This window comes from Salmo trutta, chromosome 31 (assembly GCF_901001165.1).
Source record: "Salmo trutta chromosome 31, fSalTru1.1, whole genome shotgun sequence".
Taxonomy (NCBI): Eukaryota; Metazoa; Chordata; class Actinopteri; order Salmoniformes; family Salmonidae; genus Salmo; species Salmo trutta.
In genome coordinates this window covers 42,382,021-42,399,036 of record NC_042987.1, presented here as the reverse complement: position 1 = coordinate 42,399,036, position 17,016 = coordinate 42,382,021, and the positions used below count along the sequence as shown (strand labels likewise).

The 17,016-nt window shown below is 42.8% G+C and overlaps 2 long non-coding RNA genes across 6 annotated transcripts; both read left to right on the top strand.

The window, feature by feature from the left end:
- The first annotated feature begins 14,379 nt into the window (after nt 1–14,379).
- On the top strand, nt 14,380–15,515 carry LOC115170232 (uncharacterized). Of its 5 annotated transcripts, none has more exons than XR_003870996.1 (4): nt 14,380–14,884; nt 15,069–15,143; nt 15,292–15,403; nt 15,438–15,515. It is a non-coding gene; the product is annotated as an uncharacterized LOC115170232 (long non-coding RNA). The 5 variants fall into 5 exon arrangements; XR_003870995.1 differs by lacking the exon at nt 15,292–15,403 and adding an exon at nt 15,259–15,290 and having other exon boundaries at nt 15,404–15,488; XR_003870994.1 differs by having other exon boundaries at nt 15,259–15,323; nt 15,438–15,488.
- A 48-nt stretch (nt 15,516–15,563) lies between these two features.
- Nucleotides 15,564–15,923, top strand: LOC115170231 (uncharacterized). Its single transcript, XR_003870992.1, has 3 exons — nt 15,564–15,734; nt 15,767–15,804; nt 15,839–15,923. It is a non-coding gene; the product is annotated as an uncharacterized LOC115170231 (long non-coding RNA).
- Nucleotides 15,924–17,016: the final 1,093 nt, after the last annotated feature.

The window sequence follows — 17,016 nt, the reverse complement described above, 5'->3', positions numbered from 1 at the left end:
AACGGGGTGTCGCTGCGCCACCTGGCGGCCAACACTGGAATAACATACATCTGATTCTGTACCATCCCAGCACAAGGGTCCCCCTACTGAACAATAAACTGAACTGAACTAAACTGAACTATAAACACATTACTTACATTTCAAATTAACATCTGCAAGTTTTTATTTTTTTATTTTTATCTGTCACAATCATGTTTCGATTTTTTGTATTTTTTTTATGCTAAAAAAAAAATTATAATAATAAAAAGGTGGATTTTATTTTCACCTTGTATTTCAGAATCAGATTCCCAAGCGCTCCACCTGGTTTTATTTTTGAAAGCAACCCCTTTGCAACACTGGGGCAGCATGACCTTAGTGACTGAAGATTTACTGGTATAGACTCCAGCAGCAAACATCTATCAGGCCCATCTCTATATCGCTACCTACTGAAGACCTCATCTCTCAGGCCCCTAACCAACAGTAACTCAAACCGTTCAATTTATAGAGACACCAAACCAACTTTCACATGTTCAGGACAGTGTTGTATTCGACTCACTAAACCTTGAGTCCGAGTCGAGTCACGAATGCCTATGGTTAACTCCCGAGTCGAGTCACGAATCCCTATGGTTAAATCCGAGTCGAGTCGCGAATCCCTATGGTTAAATCCGAGTCGAGTCGCGAATCCCTATGGTTAAATCCGAGTCGAGTCGCGAATCCCTATGGTTAAATCCGAGTCGAGTCGCGAATCCCTATGGTTAAATCCGAGTCGAGTCGCGAATCCCTATGGTTAAATCCGAGTCACTATGTCTGAAGTAATTTCTAATACCAGTGCTTGACTTGGGCAGAAGCTGTCTGGAACGACAAACCAGCACTTCTAGTTTTTGGGGAATCGCTTACCGGCTCCTCTATAAAAACAAAGTTGCCTATTGCTGGTCCAGATTCACACACCGAGGCAAAAAAAATGTTGATCAAAACACGGAATGAAGACAGGGGCATTAATTTCCTGATTCTGATTTGTTCAGATGAATTTGCCGCTAGTCTGTGAATCTGTGAGTGACAGTAGGTTGTTCCAGATTGCTCAGATTGAAAAATGTGCCAGCCTGAAGCATGATAGGTCGTTTGTGGTTTTAGGCTGGGTTTCTGTATAATCCCTTTGTGACATCGGATGATGAATAAAAAAAAGGGGGGGGCTTTATAAATACATTTGATTTGTTCCAAGTTGTCAAATGAGGGTTTGTAAGGTCATGATAAAATCATGTAAATTAGTTTCATAATTGTTGTTAATGTAAATCATGAAAGCACACAAATTTGATCAATTAATTTTTTTTTAAACGACATATCAGCCATTACCCTTCAGTCTGTGGTGCTGCGTGTGTCTCTGTACGAGGGGCCGTTGGAGGAGAGAGACTACGACATTTCACCAGTAGGTATAAAATAAATGACAGACTAATTAGATCCTCAAAGCATAACTTGTTACAGTTCTAGCTAGTTAAATACAGTTCTAGCTATAGCTAGTTAAATACAGTTCTAGCTAGTTAAATACAGTTCTAGCTAGTTAAATATAGCCAACTAAACATTCATTTCCTTGTCGCCTTTCCACCGGCACTGTAGAGCCTCTTCACCGTTGGAAAACTGGGATTCCCTTCAATTAAACAGTAGCCATGCAATTGTAACAACATTAAAAAATGTTCAATCCTAATTGAAAAATAACTCTTCCCCAAAAACATTAATATTTTAGCCTTATATAAATATAGATACCTTGTTTTGAAGTAGCATGTCTACCTTATCAATTTATAAAAGACAAAAGTATTTTGGCTGTAATGTTGAAAAAGCCAAGCCTGCATGCCCAGAAGCTGTCTAGATGGAGGGTGGACCACATGTTGACAACATGTGACTAACAGTGAAGATCTATGTGTGTGTGTGTGTGGGGGGGGGGGGGGGGGGCTAAGAGCCTTGTTCAAGGGCACAATGGCAGGTGGTGGTTGGTCTACATGGGATCAGACAGCAGCTTTCCAGTGTCAATAATGCCCACCTTTTCATGTAAGCTATTATAAAAGTCATGGAAAATGTGTATAAACAATTAAGAGTGAATAATCAGGTCTCTAGAGCATAATGCCATTTGTGAATTTCGGTGAACATAGTCTAATGGACCGACTTCTTAGATTTTAATATAACCTTTATTCCTGGGGAGGCAGGTAGCCTAGTGGTTAGAGGCAGGTAGCCTAGTGGTTAGAGGGGCGGCAGGTAGTCTAGTGGTTAGAGAGGCAGGCCCGTGACCGAAAGGTTGCTAGATTGAATCCCCGAGCTGACAAGGTACAAATCTGTCGTTCTGCCCCTGTACAAGGCAGTTAACCCACTGTTCTTAGGCCTTCAATGTAAATAATAATTTGTTCTTAACTGACCGGACTTGTCAGCTCTGATCCAGCAACCTTTCGGTCACTGGCCCAACGCTCTAACCTCTAGGCTACCTGCTGGTCACTGGCCCAACACTCTAACCACTAGGCTACCTGCTGGTCACTGGCCCAACGCTCTAACCACTAGGCTACCTACTGGTTACTGGCCCAACGCTCTAACCACTAGGCTACCTGCTGGTCACTGGCCCAACGCTCTAACCTCTAGGCTACCTGCTGGTCACTGGCCCAACGCTCTAACCACTAGGCTACCTGCTGGTCACTGGCCCAACGCTCTAACCTCTAGGCTACCTGCTGGTTACTGGCCCAACGCTCTAACCACTAGGCTACCTGCTGGTTACTGGCCCAACGCTCTAACCTCTAGGCTACCTGCTGGTTACTGGCCCAACGCTCTAACCACTAGGCTACCTGCTGGTTACTGGTCCAACGCTCTAACCTCTAGGCGACCTGCCGCCCCACACTTGATAAAATAAAAGACAGCTGCTGCACTTCTTCCATCCCAAGTCAAGCTGTTTAATACATAATGTTTACTTTGCAGTCAGTTGGTTCCAGTCTTTTCTTCTAGTTTCTGTTCAATATTTTTCACTTTGACTCTTTGCACCATCTGCTGAAAAACGCTGGAGAGGAAAATGACCGATTTGGAATTTTGGTTACTGCTGTTGTATTTATTAAGGATCCCCATTTATTCTTGCCAAGGCAGCAGCTACTCTTCCTGGGGTTTATTATGGATCCCCATTAGTTCCTGCCAAGGCAGCAGCTACTCTTCCTGGGGTTTATTATGGATCCCCGTTAGTTCCCGCCAAGGCAGCAGCTACTCTTCCTGGGGTTTATTATGGATCCCCGTTAGTTCCCGCCAGGGCAGCAGCTACTCTTCCTGGGGTTTATTATGGATCCCCGTTAGTTCCCGCCAAGGCAGCAGCTACTCTTCCTGGGGTTTATTATGGATCCCCATTAGTTCCCGCCAGGGCAGCGGCTACTCTTCCTGGGGTTTATTATGGATCCCCATTAGTTCCCGCCAGGGCAGCAGCTACTCTTCCTGGGGTTTATTATGGATCCCCATTAGTTCCTGCCAAGGCAGCAGCTACTCTTCCTGGGGTTTATTATGGATCCCCATTAGTTCCTGCCAAGGTAGAAGCTACTCTTCCTGGGGTTTATTATGGATCCCCATTAGTTCCTGCCAAGGCAGCAGCTACTCTTCCTGGGGTTTATTATGGATTCCCATTAGTTCCTGCCAAGGCAGCAGCTACTCTTCCTGGGGTCCAGTAAAAATTAAGGCAGAAATATACATAATATTTCTAAACATTAAAATACATTTTCAAAAAGATTTCACAATACCTGAAGTGTATACATGGTGTACTACACCATACACGTGTGTATATAGTGTGTTTGTACCTGTGTGTGTGTGTCTCTTCCCAGTCCCCGCTGTTCCATAAGGTGTATTTTTATCTGTTTTTTTTTTATCTAATTCTACTGCTGCATCAGTTACCTGATGTGGAATAGAGTTCCATGTAGTAATGGCTCTATGTAGTACTGTGCACCTCCCATAGTCTGTTCTGGACTTGGGGACTGTGAAGAGACCTCTGGTGGCATGTCTTGTGGGGTATGGATGGGTGTCTGAGCTGTGTGCCAGTAGTTTAAACAGACCTCTGGTGGCATGTCTTGTGGGGTATGCATGGGTGTCTGAGCTGTGTGCCAGTAGTTTAAACAGACCTCTGGTGGCATGTCTTGTGGGGTATGTATGGGTGTCTGAGCTGTGTGCTAGTAGTTTAGACAGACCTCTGGTGGCATGTCTTGTGGGGTATGGATGGGTGTCTGAGCTGTGTGCCAGTCAGTTTAAACAGACCTCTGGTGGCATGTCTTGTGGGGTATGGATGGGTGTCTGAGCTGTGTGCCAGTAGTTTAAACAGACCTCTGGTGGCATGTCTTGTGGGGTATGGATGGGTGTCTGAGCTGTGTGCCAGTAGTTTAGACAGACAGCTCAGTGTATTCAACATGTCAATATTTCTTACAAAAACAAGTAGCGATGAAGTCAATATCTCCTCTACTTTGATCTGAGACTGACATGCATATTAATGTTGGCTTTCTGGGTACATTTACAGGCCAGCCGTGCTGCCCTGTTCTGGGCCAGCTGTAATGTTCCCAATTCCTTCTGTAGTACCTGACCCCCACGACTGAACAGTAGCCCAGGTGCAACGAAACTAGTGCATTTAATTCCAGCATTTTAAATCAGTTTACTGCATTATCATTTTCACGTTTCTTTTGCCTGCTGAACAAAAATATTAACGCAACACAGTTCTGACCTGCCTGAACCTCTCTGTGTTGGTCCCATGTTTTATGAGTTGAAATAAGAGAACCCAGAAATCTTCCACAAACAAATATCTAACATTTGTTTACGTAGCTGTTAGTGAGCATTTCTTTTATTCTTTTAATTTCACCTTTATTTAACCAGGTAGGCCAGTTGAGAAGTTCTCATTTACAACTGCAACCTGGAAATGATCTAGCAAAGCAGTGCGACACAAACAGAGTTACAAACAAACAAACAAAGTCATTAACACAATAGAAACATCTATGTACAGTGTGTGCAAATGTAGAAGAGTAGGGAGGTACGGCAAATAGGCCATAGAGGTGAAAATATTTACAATTTAGCATTAACACTGGAGTGATAGATGTGCAGATGATGATGTGCAAGTAGAGATACTGGGGTGCAACAGAGCAAGAGGATAAATAACAATATGGGGATGAGGTAGTTGGATGGGCTATTTACAGATGGGCTGTGTACAGGTACAGTGATCGGTAAGCTGCTCTGACAGCTGATGCTTACAGTTAGTGAGGGAGATATAAGACTCCAGCTTCAGTGATTTTTGCAATTCGTTCCAGTCGTTGGCAGTAGAGAACTGGAAGGAAAGGCGGCCAAAGGAAGTGTTGGCTTTGGGGATGACCAGTGAAATATACCTGACCAGCGAGCTGAGATAAGGTGTCCCATCCACCTGACAGCTGTGGCATATCAAGAAGCTGATTAAACAGCATGATCATTAAAACAGGTGCACCTTGTACTGGGGACAATTAAATTCCACAAAAAATGTGCAGTTGTCACAATGGCACAGATGTCTCAAGTTCTGAGGGGATGTGCAATAGGCATGCTGACTGCAAGAATGTCCACCAGACCTTTTTGCTGGATATTTAAATGTTACATTACCATAAACTGCCTCCAACGTCATTTTAGAGAATTTGGCAGTATATCCAACCCGCCTCACAACTGCAGACCACGTGAAACCACGCCAGCCCAGGACCTCCACATCCGGCTTCTTCACCTGCGGGATCGTCTTACACCAGCCCCTTGGACAGTTGATGAAACTGTGGGTTTTGCACAACCAAATAATTTCAGTACAAACTGTGGAGTTATGGTTTGGGCAGGCATAAACTACAAAGAACAATTGCTTTTTATTGATGGCAATTTGAATGCATAGAGATACCGTGACGAAATCCCGAAACCCGTTGTCGTGCCATTCATCCTCCTCCATCACCTCATGTTTCAGCATGATAATACACGGCCCCGTGTCATAATGATCTGTACACAATTCCTGGAAGATGAAAATGTCCCAGTTCTTCTGTGGCCTGCGTACTCAGCAGACATGTCACCCATTGAGAATGTTCTGGATCGACAGCGTGTTCCAGTTCCTGAAAATATTCAGCAAATCCGCCTGATCAACTCTATTCAAAAAGGAGGTGTCGCGCTACATGAGGCAAATGGTCACACCAGACAGTCTTTATCGAGGCCCCTACATTAATCTGCGACCAACAGATGCATTACTATTCTCAGTCCTGTTTAATCCAGACTAGGGCCTAATATTTTTCAATTGACTGATTATTTTATCATGTGTAACTCCATAAAAAAAGTTAATTGTTGCTTTTATATTTTTGGCTCAGTGTAGTTTAACACCATCTGCTCACAACAGTCAATCCAGATCTATAAATGGGTATGCAAATGCTGCTAACTGTTTTTAAAATCATGTACAAGGTCCCACAAAAATCATCCTGTTGTCACGCATTTGGTTATTTAAAAAAATGTTCTCACCCTACATCAGACTATTCTCAATTTAATTATTTACCAATATGTCAAATTAGTTTAGATATAGAATGGCCGATGTTCAGATGTTCAGGTGAAAGAGATGATTTAATCCGTATGCACTCCAACAGCGAAGGGAGGCCACTTACCTGCCGGTTAGTTTTTCCTTCATGCAGGGTAGTTTTCACTCCACACGTTAACCACCGTTTACCGAGCATGCCGCCTTCTGCTGCGCAACAGGTGATATTACGCCCAAAACGTTGTGGGCTCTCCAACGTTGTTTTTGCATTAGGGAAACACGAGGGACCAGTACGAAGAAATAAATAAACAAATGTATGAAATGTATGTATTCACTACTGTAAATCGCTCTGGATAAGAGCGTCTGATAAATGACTAAAATGTAAATGTAAACAAAGTGAAATATGTTCGGGAACATCGAGAGAAACATTTTATTTAACTGTTGACAGCTCCTCTCTGCGCACTCGTGAAAGGAATTAAGGAGAGGGGCTGGAGACTGAAACGCAGTGATGAGAGATTCTGTCGCTAAAAACGTCATGTTTGCCTATCCATTAATATAAAACAAATAATCCCATCACTAGGCTAATACAAAATCAAATAAAATGGACTAATTGTAGACCAACTGAATTTCTTAATTTTTGGCATATAGGCTAGACGAATGATGTACCAAAGACATCAAATACGCGTGCGTAATAAGCCATAGCTGTATAAGAGCACAATCCTTTTAAAAATCAGGCTATTTCAGGCTTGAGCGCATATACATGCAGTTTAAAGTCGGAAATGTACATAAACGAGTTTTAATGACTCCAACCTAAGTGTTCATCCACTCCACAAATTTCTTGTTAACAAACTATAGTTTTGGCAAGTCGGGTAGGACATCTACTTTGTGCATGACACAAGTCATTTTTTCAACAATTGTTTACAGACAGATTATTTCACTTATAATTCACTGTATCACAATTCCAGTGGGTCAGAAGTTTACATACACTAAGTTGACTGTGCCTTTAAACAGCTTGGAAAATTCCAGAAAATGATGTCATGGCTTTAGAAGCTTCTGATAGGCTAATTGACATAATTTGAGTCAATTGGAGGTGTACCTGTGGATGTATTTCAAGGCCTACCTTCAAACTCAGTACCTCTTTGCTTGACATCATGGGAAAATCAAAAGAAATCAGCCAAGACCTAAGAAAAAAATTGTAGACCTTCACACATCTGGTTCATCCTTGGGAGGAATTTCCAAAAGCCTGACGGTACCACGTTCATCTGTACCAACCATAGTATGCAAGTATAAACACCATGGGACCACGCAGCCGTCATACCGCTCAGGAAGGAGACGCGTTCTGTCTCCTAGAGATGAACGTACTTTGATGCGAAAAGTGCAAATCAATCCCAGAACAACAGCAAAGGACCTTGTGAAGATGCTGGAGGAAACAGGTACAAAAGTATCTATATCCACAGTAAAACGAGTCCTATATCGACATAACCTGAAAGGCTGCTCAGCAAGGAAGAAGCCGCTGCTCCAAAACTGCCATAAAAAAGCCAGACTACGGTTTGCAACTGCACATGGGGGCAAAGATCGTACTTTTTGGAGAAATGTCCTCTGGTCTGATGAAACAAAAATAACCGTTTGGCCATAATGACCATCGTTATGTTTGGAGGAAAAAGGGGGAGGCTTGCAAGCTGAAGAACCAAGTTAAAGCTTGGTCGCAAATTGGTCTTCCAAATGGACAATGACCCCAAGCATACCTCCAAAGTTGTGGCAAAATGGCTTAAGGACAACAAAGTCAAGGTATTGGAGTGGCCATCACAAAGCCCTGACCTCAATCCTATAGAAAATGTGTGGGCAGAACTGAAAAAATATGTGTGCAAGCAAGGAGGCCTACAAACCTGACTCAGTTACACCAGCTCTGTCAGGAGGAATGGGCCAAAATTCACCCAACTTATTGTGGGAAGCTTGTGGAAGGCTACCCGAAACGTTTGACCCAAGTTACACAATTTAAAGGCAATGCTACCAAATACACTCAATTAGTATGTAAACTTCTGACCCACTGGGAATGTGATGAAAGAAATAAAAGCTGAAATAAATCACTCTCTCTACTATTATTCTGACATTTCACATTCTTAAAGAAAGTTGGGATCCTAACTGGCCTAAGACAGGGAATCTTTACTAGGATTCAATGTCAAGAACTGTGAATAACTGAGTTTAAATGTATTTGGCTAAGGTGTATGTAAACTTCCCACTTCAACATAACATAACACATAAAACGGTCAACCGAATCGTTTCTAGTCATCTCTCCTCCTTCCAGGTTTTTCTTCTTTGGACTTTATATGGCGATTGGCAACTAACTTTCATAATAAGGTTTATTACCACAACCGACCTCAGTTCATCTTTCAATCACCCACGTGGGTATAACCAATGAGATGGCAAGTAGGTATCTTCAGCATCTCTGTTATGTCTGGTACTATATCTGTATCTTCAGCATCTGTGTTATGTCTGGTTCTATATCTGTATCCTCCTTCAGCATCTCTGTTATGTCTGGGTCTATATCTGTATCTTCCATCAGCATCTCTGTTATGTCTGGGTCTATATCTGTATCTTCAGCATCTCCAACTTCTAAAAGCCAATGAGGAGATGGGAGGACATGCAGCACGCCACAAATAGAAGCAACTTCTATTTTAGCACCTGGCAACGCAGACGCTCGTTGGCACACGGGTGCATTGATTGAATAATACACACACACACACACACACACACACCACTGTTCAAAATTCTGAGGTCACTTAGAAATGTCCTTGTTTTTGAAAGAAAAGCACATTTTTCGTCCATTAAAATAACCAAATTAATCAGAAATACAGTGTAGACATTGTTAATGTTATAAATTACTATTGTAGCTGGAAACGGCTGATTTTTAATGGAATATCTACATAGGTGTACAGAGGCCCATTATCAGCAACCATCACTCCTGTGTTCCAATGGCACGTTGTGTTAGCTAATCCAGGTTTATCATTATTAAAAGGCTAATTGATCATTAGAAAACCCTTTGCAATGTTAGCACAGCTGACAACTGTTGTTCTGATTAAATTAGCATTAAAACTGGACTAGTTTAGTATCTGGAGCATCAGCATTTGTGGGTTCGATTACAGGCTCAAAATGTCCAGAAACAAAGACCTTTCTTCTGAAACTCGTCAGTCTATTCTTGTTCTGAGAAATGAAGGCTATTCCATGTGAGAAATTGCCAAGAAACTGAAGATCTGGTACAATGCGGTGTACTACTCCCTTCACAGAACAGCGCAAACTGGCTCTAACCAGAATAGAAAGAGTGGGAGGCCCCGGTGCACAACTGAGCAAGAGGACAAGTACATTAGAGTGTCAAGTTTGAGAAACAGACGCCTCACCAGTCTTCAACTGGCAGCTTCAGTTGCAAAGAAAATGTAATATCTCAGACTGGCCAATAAAAATAGATTAAGATGGGCAAAAGAGAAGAAAAAAAACAGACACTGGACAGAGAAAGATTGGATCAAAGTGTTGACCCGAGTGTTACCTTGACTCAACGGTCACGTGGAATTTTACTGTGGTCATGACAACAGCCCTAACCACAACTCCGCCTTACCCATAGCAACTACGTCAAAATACTGACATTATCTCTCTGAAACACATCCTTGTCAGGACAGACAGACGGGTGGCCAACCACTCCTTTAAACTCGACAGCCTAGCCGACAGCCTAGCTAAAGCTATCATTCTGCCACGGGCATGCTAAATGTCGGCTTTGTCTTGTTGTCCAGCTGGAAACTCCACCTCCTAGTAGTGAAGGGAGTCTGGGAGATTTTTTACAGATAGGCATCCATAGTAGATCTTTTCTCATAGCAAAAAAAACATACAACGACCACAATTCTTTGCAATATCAGGTTATGCTCTCCTAGGGCGGATTTTTAACCAAGTTAACCCTATTGCCTAACCCCACCTTTATACCTAAGGTCAGTAGGACTAGGGCAGGTACAGCCAACAGCTTCCCACGACTACATGGATAGAACGAGAGATTTACACGAGCGACCAGGCACCTCTCTCTCGTCAACGGTTGTCACATTGGATAGTGGACGCTATTATACTATCTTCTAATACCAAGGGGTTACAGCCTCTGAAGGGCACGAGGGCTCACTCCACCAGAGATATGGCTACCCTCTTGGGCACCTCTCCTTGCAGGAGATTTGTAACACGGCAACAAGCATCCCCTCACACTTTCATGAGGTGACTGGACGTCACAGCACCTTCCCAGGCTCACACAGCACCTTCCCAGGCTCACACAGCACCTTCCCAGGCTCACACAGCACCTTCCCAGGCTCACACAGCACCTTCCCAGGCTCACACAGCACCTTCCCAGGCTCACACAGCACCTTCCCAGGCTCATACTGTTCTGTCAGGGGCCTCTGAGGCGTAGTCTGGAGACTATTGTTTTGGAGTGTGCCTGCGATACAGGAGTTTCATACACATGTGAATCGTTAAAACGAGTAATTGAAGAAGAACGTAACCCTGGTTCTCTGATATTGGTGAGACGACAACACCTCAAATCCCCCTCCTCGTAAGAGGAAAGGAAGATCAGTAAATATTAACTGGTCTCTCCGACAGACATTTGTGATTTAATTCTTCAGAGTTTACAGGATGTTTCCGTATCAGCCATAAAATGAGACCTGGGGTTACGTAAATAGACAAGTTGACTGTTGATAAGGAGTTAGTGTAACGGAGGTGTGTGATTGGCTAATATTTTTTATTTTTATGGAGGTATGTGATAAGTCGACTGAGCCCAAAAAACGTTTGAAGAGATTAGTCCTTCCTGGAACACAGAGTTGGAGCTGACCACGAGAGGGGTGAGAAACACACATCACTTCCAACGTGTCGATGCCAAGGGCCTCACCATCTGACTGTTTTACTTTCTTCCCTCTAACCAGGTGACCCCCCCCCCCCCAATCCAGCCTGAATCCCTCAACCCCCCCCCCCAATCCAGCCTGAATCCCTCAACCCCCCCCCCCCCCCAATCCAGCCTGAATCCCTCAACCCCCCCCCCCCCCAATCCAGCCTGAATCCCTCAAACCCCCCCCCAGCAAGCAAAACATTGCTAAACAGTCAATGAGTATCTGGTTATAGTTGTTAACTAGAGGTATATTGTAGAGAAAGACTGCTTTTCTCCTTCTCAGATCTAGACAGTGAGGCATTGGAAGAAACTCAAAAAAAAGGAACAGATAAAAACACCACAGCTAAATTGTGTTCCACCTTTATTACTAGACAGGGCAACAAAGATCCAGAACATTCAGCCAGAAAAATAAATAAATAAACAAAATAAAGTTTCATTCGATCAACATCACATTAAAACCTTTCATTTGTTTACCTATAAGGCGTGCTTCCATATTTCTCCCTCCTTCTGAGTCTTCTACACCCCCCCCCAACCTGCCCTCAAACTTTATACGTGTGAGATGTTTTCTGAGCAGAGAATTAAATACACTGCAATTTAGGAGAATATGCTAGGAGCAAAATAACTAGCAAGAGGACATAAGAGTTCTAATGAATGAAGAAGACAAAAACAGAACTAGAAGGAAACTCTCCAATTTACTGCCAAAAGGGTTTGAACGAGCCTGACATATGAAAGTCAAAAACACAACAGCACTTCCTGGTTATACCTCATCCAACTCTCTAAAGCATTGGTGGTTTCAGCACAACTAAACAACACGCCCTAGCTCATGACAATAGCAGCATCCTAAATAGCACCCTATTCCCTATATAAATGCACTATTGCCCAGGGCAGAAGTAACACATAGGGAATTGGGTGCCATTTGGGATGCAGGAAGGAAGTGGCAGAGAATCATCATGAGGAAAAATACGTCACCAGGTCCGGTCATCAGAAAAGTAGCAGAAATGCAATGACATGTCATTTTCTTGTTTTTAAACGTTTACGTTTTAGACAAAGGAGATGGTTTACAAAGAAAATAAGACATCCCTAACAAATAGCATCATGGTCAATTTATCAAATCACAGAATTCTCCCCCACCTCCCCCATTTCATTGCATTGCTTTGTTTTAGTTTAGTTTACCTTATCTGGAGCTCGCTCTCAAATGGTCACCTACACCTCGATCATCGGACAGACTCAAAAAGGTGTGACGCCTCTCTCAGTAGTCCCCTCTACAGGACAACTAGGGGCCTGTTCCTTTTCCTGAATCTAGAACATTACTAGATGAAGAACCAGATCTAGAATGTGGAACCTCAGGCTTCCAACAGCATCTGAGTGAGAGGTGGGAGGGAGGCAGGCAAGGCAGCAGGGGGTTTATATATAAATATATATATTTTTAAACAACACTGCATCATTGCATTGTGGAGCATTATATTATAGATAATGAAAGCTTTGCATCACACCAATGATCAGTCAGTTTAACAGCATGAGCATCATAAGATTACAGCATCATGTACTTTTATAAAACTTGTAAACATGCACATTAAGTCTCCGCTTTCTGACAACAGTAGCACTACATCCAGTCTTATATTACAGTCACGTTAAAAAAGTTGGGACATTTCGTGCTAACATTCCACTCCTGGCCACCCCTAAGTCCTACCAGGGAGCGGCAATGAGAGGAACGATAGCTAAAACAGACTGGTACCCAGGCTAAAATGTTAAAAGTAGACCAGAGAGCTATGCTTCAGTCACACTGCAGGACTTACCGGGACAGTAATGTATTATTAGTAGGGCTTACCATGGGGACACTACGCTATGTAACACACTTTCAATAAAACAACTAATTAAATAAAAATCTGAGAAATACTACAACTAAACGCAACATATAGGAAGAAATTGGAAATTGTACTAAAGTCAAGTCAAGTGGGAAAAGCCCTCATAAAGCACATTGCATTGGGCTTAAGAGGGGGGGGGGGGGGGGGAAATGGTGCTGCTCCTAAACAAATCACACAACATGTTCCATGCAAGTCATTCATTACCATCACATCTTTATATAAAATGAACAAAAACGACTGTTGATATCACTACAAATCCTAGCTAGCTAATTAAGATCCTCAGCATAACTAGATTAAACATGGTATGCAAGGCAGTTCAAGTATTTTTTTTTTTTATCAGGTACTTTCAGGTGAGCAAAAATATATTTTTTAAATGGATCGTATCTGGATGTATACAGAATGTTTTCCTTACCTGTGTGACTCACTGCCAGCAGCAGAACCTAAGGGTCAAGGTCTGGGGTGACAGTGACACTGCAACGATCACACAGATGATATTGCAACTGTACGCACTCACTCCAGTTCAAATACCAGCCTTAGTTCAGTTCGGATACAGTGCTGAATATTTAACAGAACAGCATGTCACATCAGAGATATAAAATCAATGGAATATCTGCGTCACTTGTAGAACATTGTACTGAACCAATAACCCACATGCTGATGATAGCAGACATCAATAAACAGCATTGAAAGAACTTCGACATGCTACTTAAAAATGGGACGAGAACATTTCAGAGAAAATATGGCATTTCTAATAGCAAATTACATTTTGGACAATTAAATAGGATTTTTTTCTCCCATTTTTCTTCAAATAATGCATCAATAATTACCATCTCTATATTCTGACTAAACAAAAAAAAAACTTGTTATATAACCAAAGAATTCTCAAATTCCTACACGAAGATCTGCACAAAGGAGTCAGTCAATAGTACATGTACTAAAGCTGACAGGAAACGACGCTTCAGTTCAGAGTTCAAAAACAGAACAGTCTGACTGGTATTATGATATAAACAGGTTCCTACGTGGAGAACAGATAGAACACAAGCTACAATTCAATATACTCTAAATGCAGTCATGGAGTTATTGAAGGGGGGAGGGGAGACACAAACCAGTCCAAATACTCAACAAAAAAATTTGCAACTTTAGTTCAGGAAGGACAAAACTCCAAAGTACTGTACTTTCTCTACCAGAACTTGATACTTACCCAGTATTTAAGGAAAACATTTGCAATTTGACAGAAACACAACAGTTTTGTATGTTTCGCAATCAGTCAAAGAAATACATTGACAGCAAGACAATAACTGGTTTTGTTATATAGGTCACAGCAGTAGTGCTCAGTCACTGTTATATAGTCACAGCAGTAGTGCTCAGTCACTGGGGTGTTATAGGTCACAGCAGTAGTGCTCAGTCACTGTTATATAGTCACGGCAGTAGTGCTCAGTCACTGGGTTTGTTATATAGGTCACGGCAGTAGTGCTCAGTCACTGGGTTTGTTATATAGGTCACAGCAGTAGTGCTCAGTCACGGTTATATAGGTCACAGCAGTAGTGCTCAGTCACTGTTATACAGGTCACAGCAGTAGTGCTCAGTCACTGTTATATAGGTCACAGCAGTAGTGCTCAGTCACTGGGGTGTTATATAGTCACAGCAGTAGTGCTCAGTCACTGGGGGGTTATATAGTCACAGCAGTAGTGCTCAGTCACTGGGGGTTGTTATATAGTCACAGCAGTAGTGCTCAGTCACTGTTATATAGGTCACAGCAGTAGTGCTCAGTCACTGGGGTGTTATATAGTCACAGCAGTAGTGCTCAGTCACTGTTATATAGGTCACAGCAGTAGTGCTCAGTCACTGTTATATAGGTCACAGCAGTAGTGCTCAGTCACTGGGGGTTGTTATATAGGTCACAGCAGTAGTGCTCAGTCACTGGGGTGTTATATAGTCACAGCAGTAGTGCTCAGTCTCTGGGGTGTTATATAGTCACAGCAGTAGTGCTCAGTCTCTGGGGTGTTATATAGTCACAGCAGTAGTGCTCAGTCACTGTTATATAGTCACAGCAGTAGTGCTCAGTCACTGTTATATAGTCACAGCAGTAGTGCTCAGTCACTGGGGTTTATTATATAGGTCACAGCAGTAGTGCTCAGTCTCTGGGGTGTTATACAGGTCACAGCAGTAGTGCTCAGTCACTGTTATATAGGTCACAGCAGTAGTGCTCAGTCACTGGGGTGTTATATAGTCACAGCAGTAGTGCTCAGTCACTGGGGTTTGTTATATAGGTCACAGCAGTAGTGCTCAGTCACTGTTATATAGGTCACAGCAGTAGTGCTCAGTCACTGGGGTGTTATATAGTCACAGCAGTAGTGCTCAGTCTCTGGGGTGTTATACAGGTCACAGCAGTAGTGCTCAGTCACTGGGGTGTTATACAGGTCACAGCAGTAGTGCTCAGTCACTGTTATATAGGTCACAGCAGTAGTGCTCAGTCACTGTTATACAGGTCACAGCAGTAGTGCTCAGTCACTTATACAGGTCACAGCAGTAGTGCTCAGTCACTGGGGTGTTATATAGTCACAGCAGTAGTGCTCAGTCGGTGTTATACAGGTCACAGCAGTAGTGCTCAGTCACTGTTATATAGATCACAGCAGTAGTGCTCAGTCACTGTTATATAGGTCACAGCAGTAGTGCTCAGTCACTGGGGTGTTATATAGGTCACAGCAGTAGTGCTCAGTCACTGGGGTGTTATATAGGTCACAGCAGTAGTGCTCAGTCACTGGGGTGTTATATAGGTCACAGCAGTAGTGCTCAGTCACTGGGGTTTGTTATATAGGTCACAGCAGTAGTGCTCAGTCACTGGGGTTTGTTATACAGGTCACAGCAGTAGTGCTCAGTCTCTGGGGTGTTATACAGGTCACAGCAGTAGTGCTCAGTCTCTGGGGTGTTATATAGTCACAGCAGTAGTGCTCAGTCACTGGGGTGTTACATAGTCACAGTATTGTACTTACAGAGTTAGAGATCAACAGTTGGCACCGCTCAGACCAGCCAAACCCTCGGCCCTACAAACAACCTACGTTCTCACGTTGACTAGACTAACAGAACAATGCATGGGTAGAGCAAATATCTATGTCTTTTGCATTTTTTTATAGTATCAAAAAAATGGCAGCAAATGTATCCATTTTAGGGTGGAGGGGTGTGGGGGAGAGAACAAACGTTTGAATGCAGGGCATGTCTCAATCCAGCATAACAGACCAGTTACCTGTCCTGGAAAAGACAGAGGGAGCAGAACCAAAAAAATACACTAAAACGCAACATTTTTTTCTGAGGAGCATTTTGGATTTCTTTGCTTACCGCTTGTCTAAGCTTGACTGTGAGGGAGGAAGTAGCTCTCATTATATAAAACAGTAAAGCACACGAAGGCTGTGTTTACACAGGCAGCCCAAACACAATATTTTGTCCACTAAAATTAGTCTTTGGACCAATCACATCAGATCTTTTTTCAACGCTGATCCCCCCCCCCAAAAAAAAAATTGGTCAAAAAAGACCAGTTAGTGAGAAGAAACGATAATCTGAAATTGGGCTGCATGTGTAAAACGCAGCCTCTTCGTTCAGGCTGCGTCCCCCAAATGGCACCCCATTCCCAATATAGTGCACTACTTTTAGACCAGAGCCATAGGGAGCCCAATGTCCTATAACTGGAATAGGGTAACATTTGGGACGCAGGACAGTCAGATTACATCCGTTGAGTTTGACAGAGATGCCAGAACACTGCAGGTAATGAGACA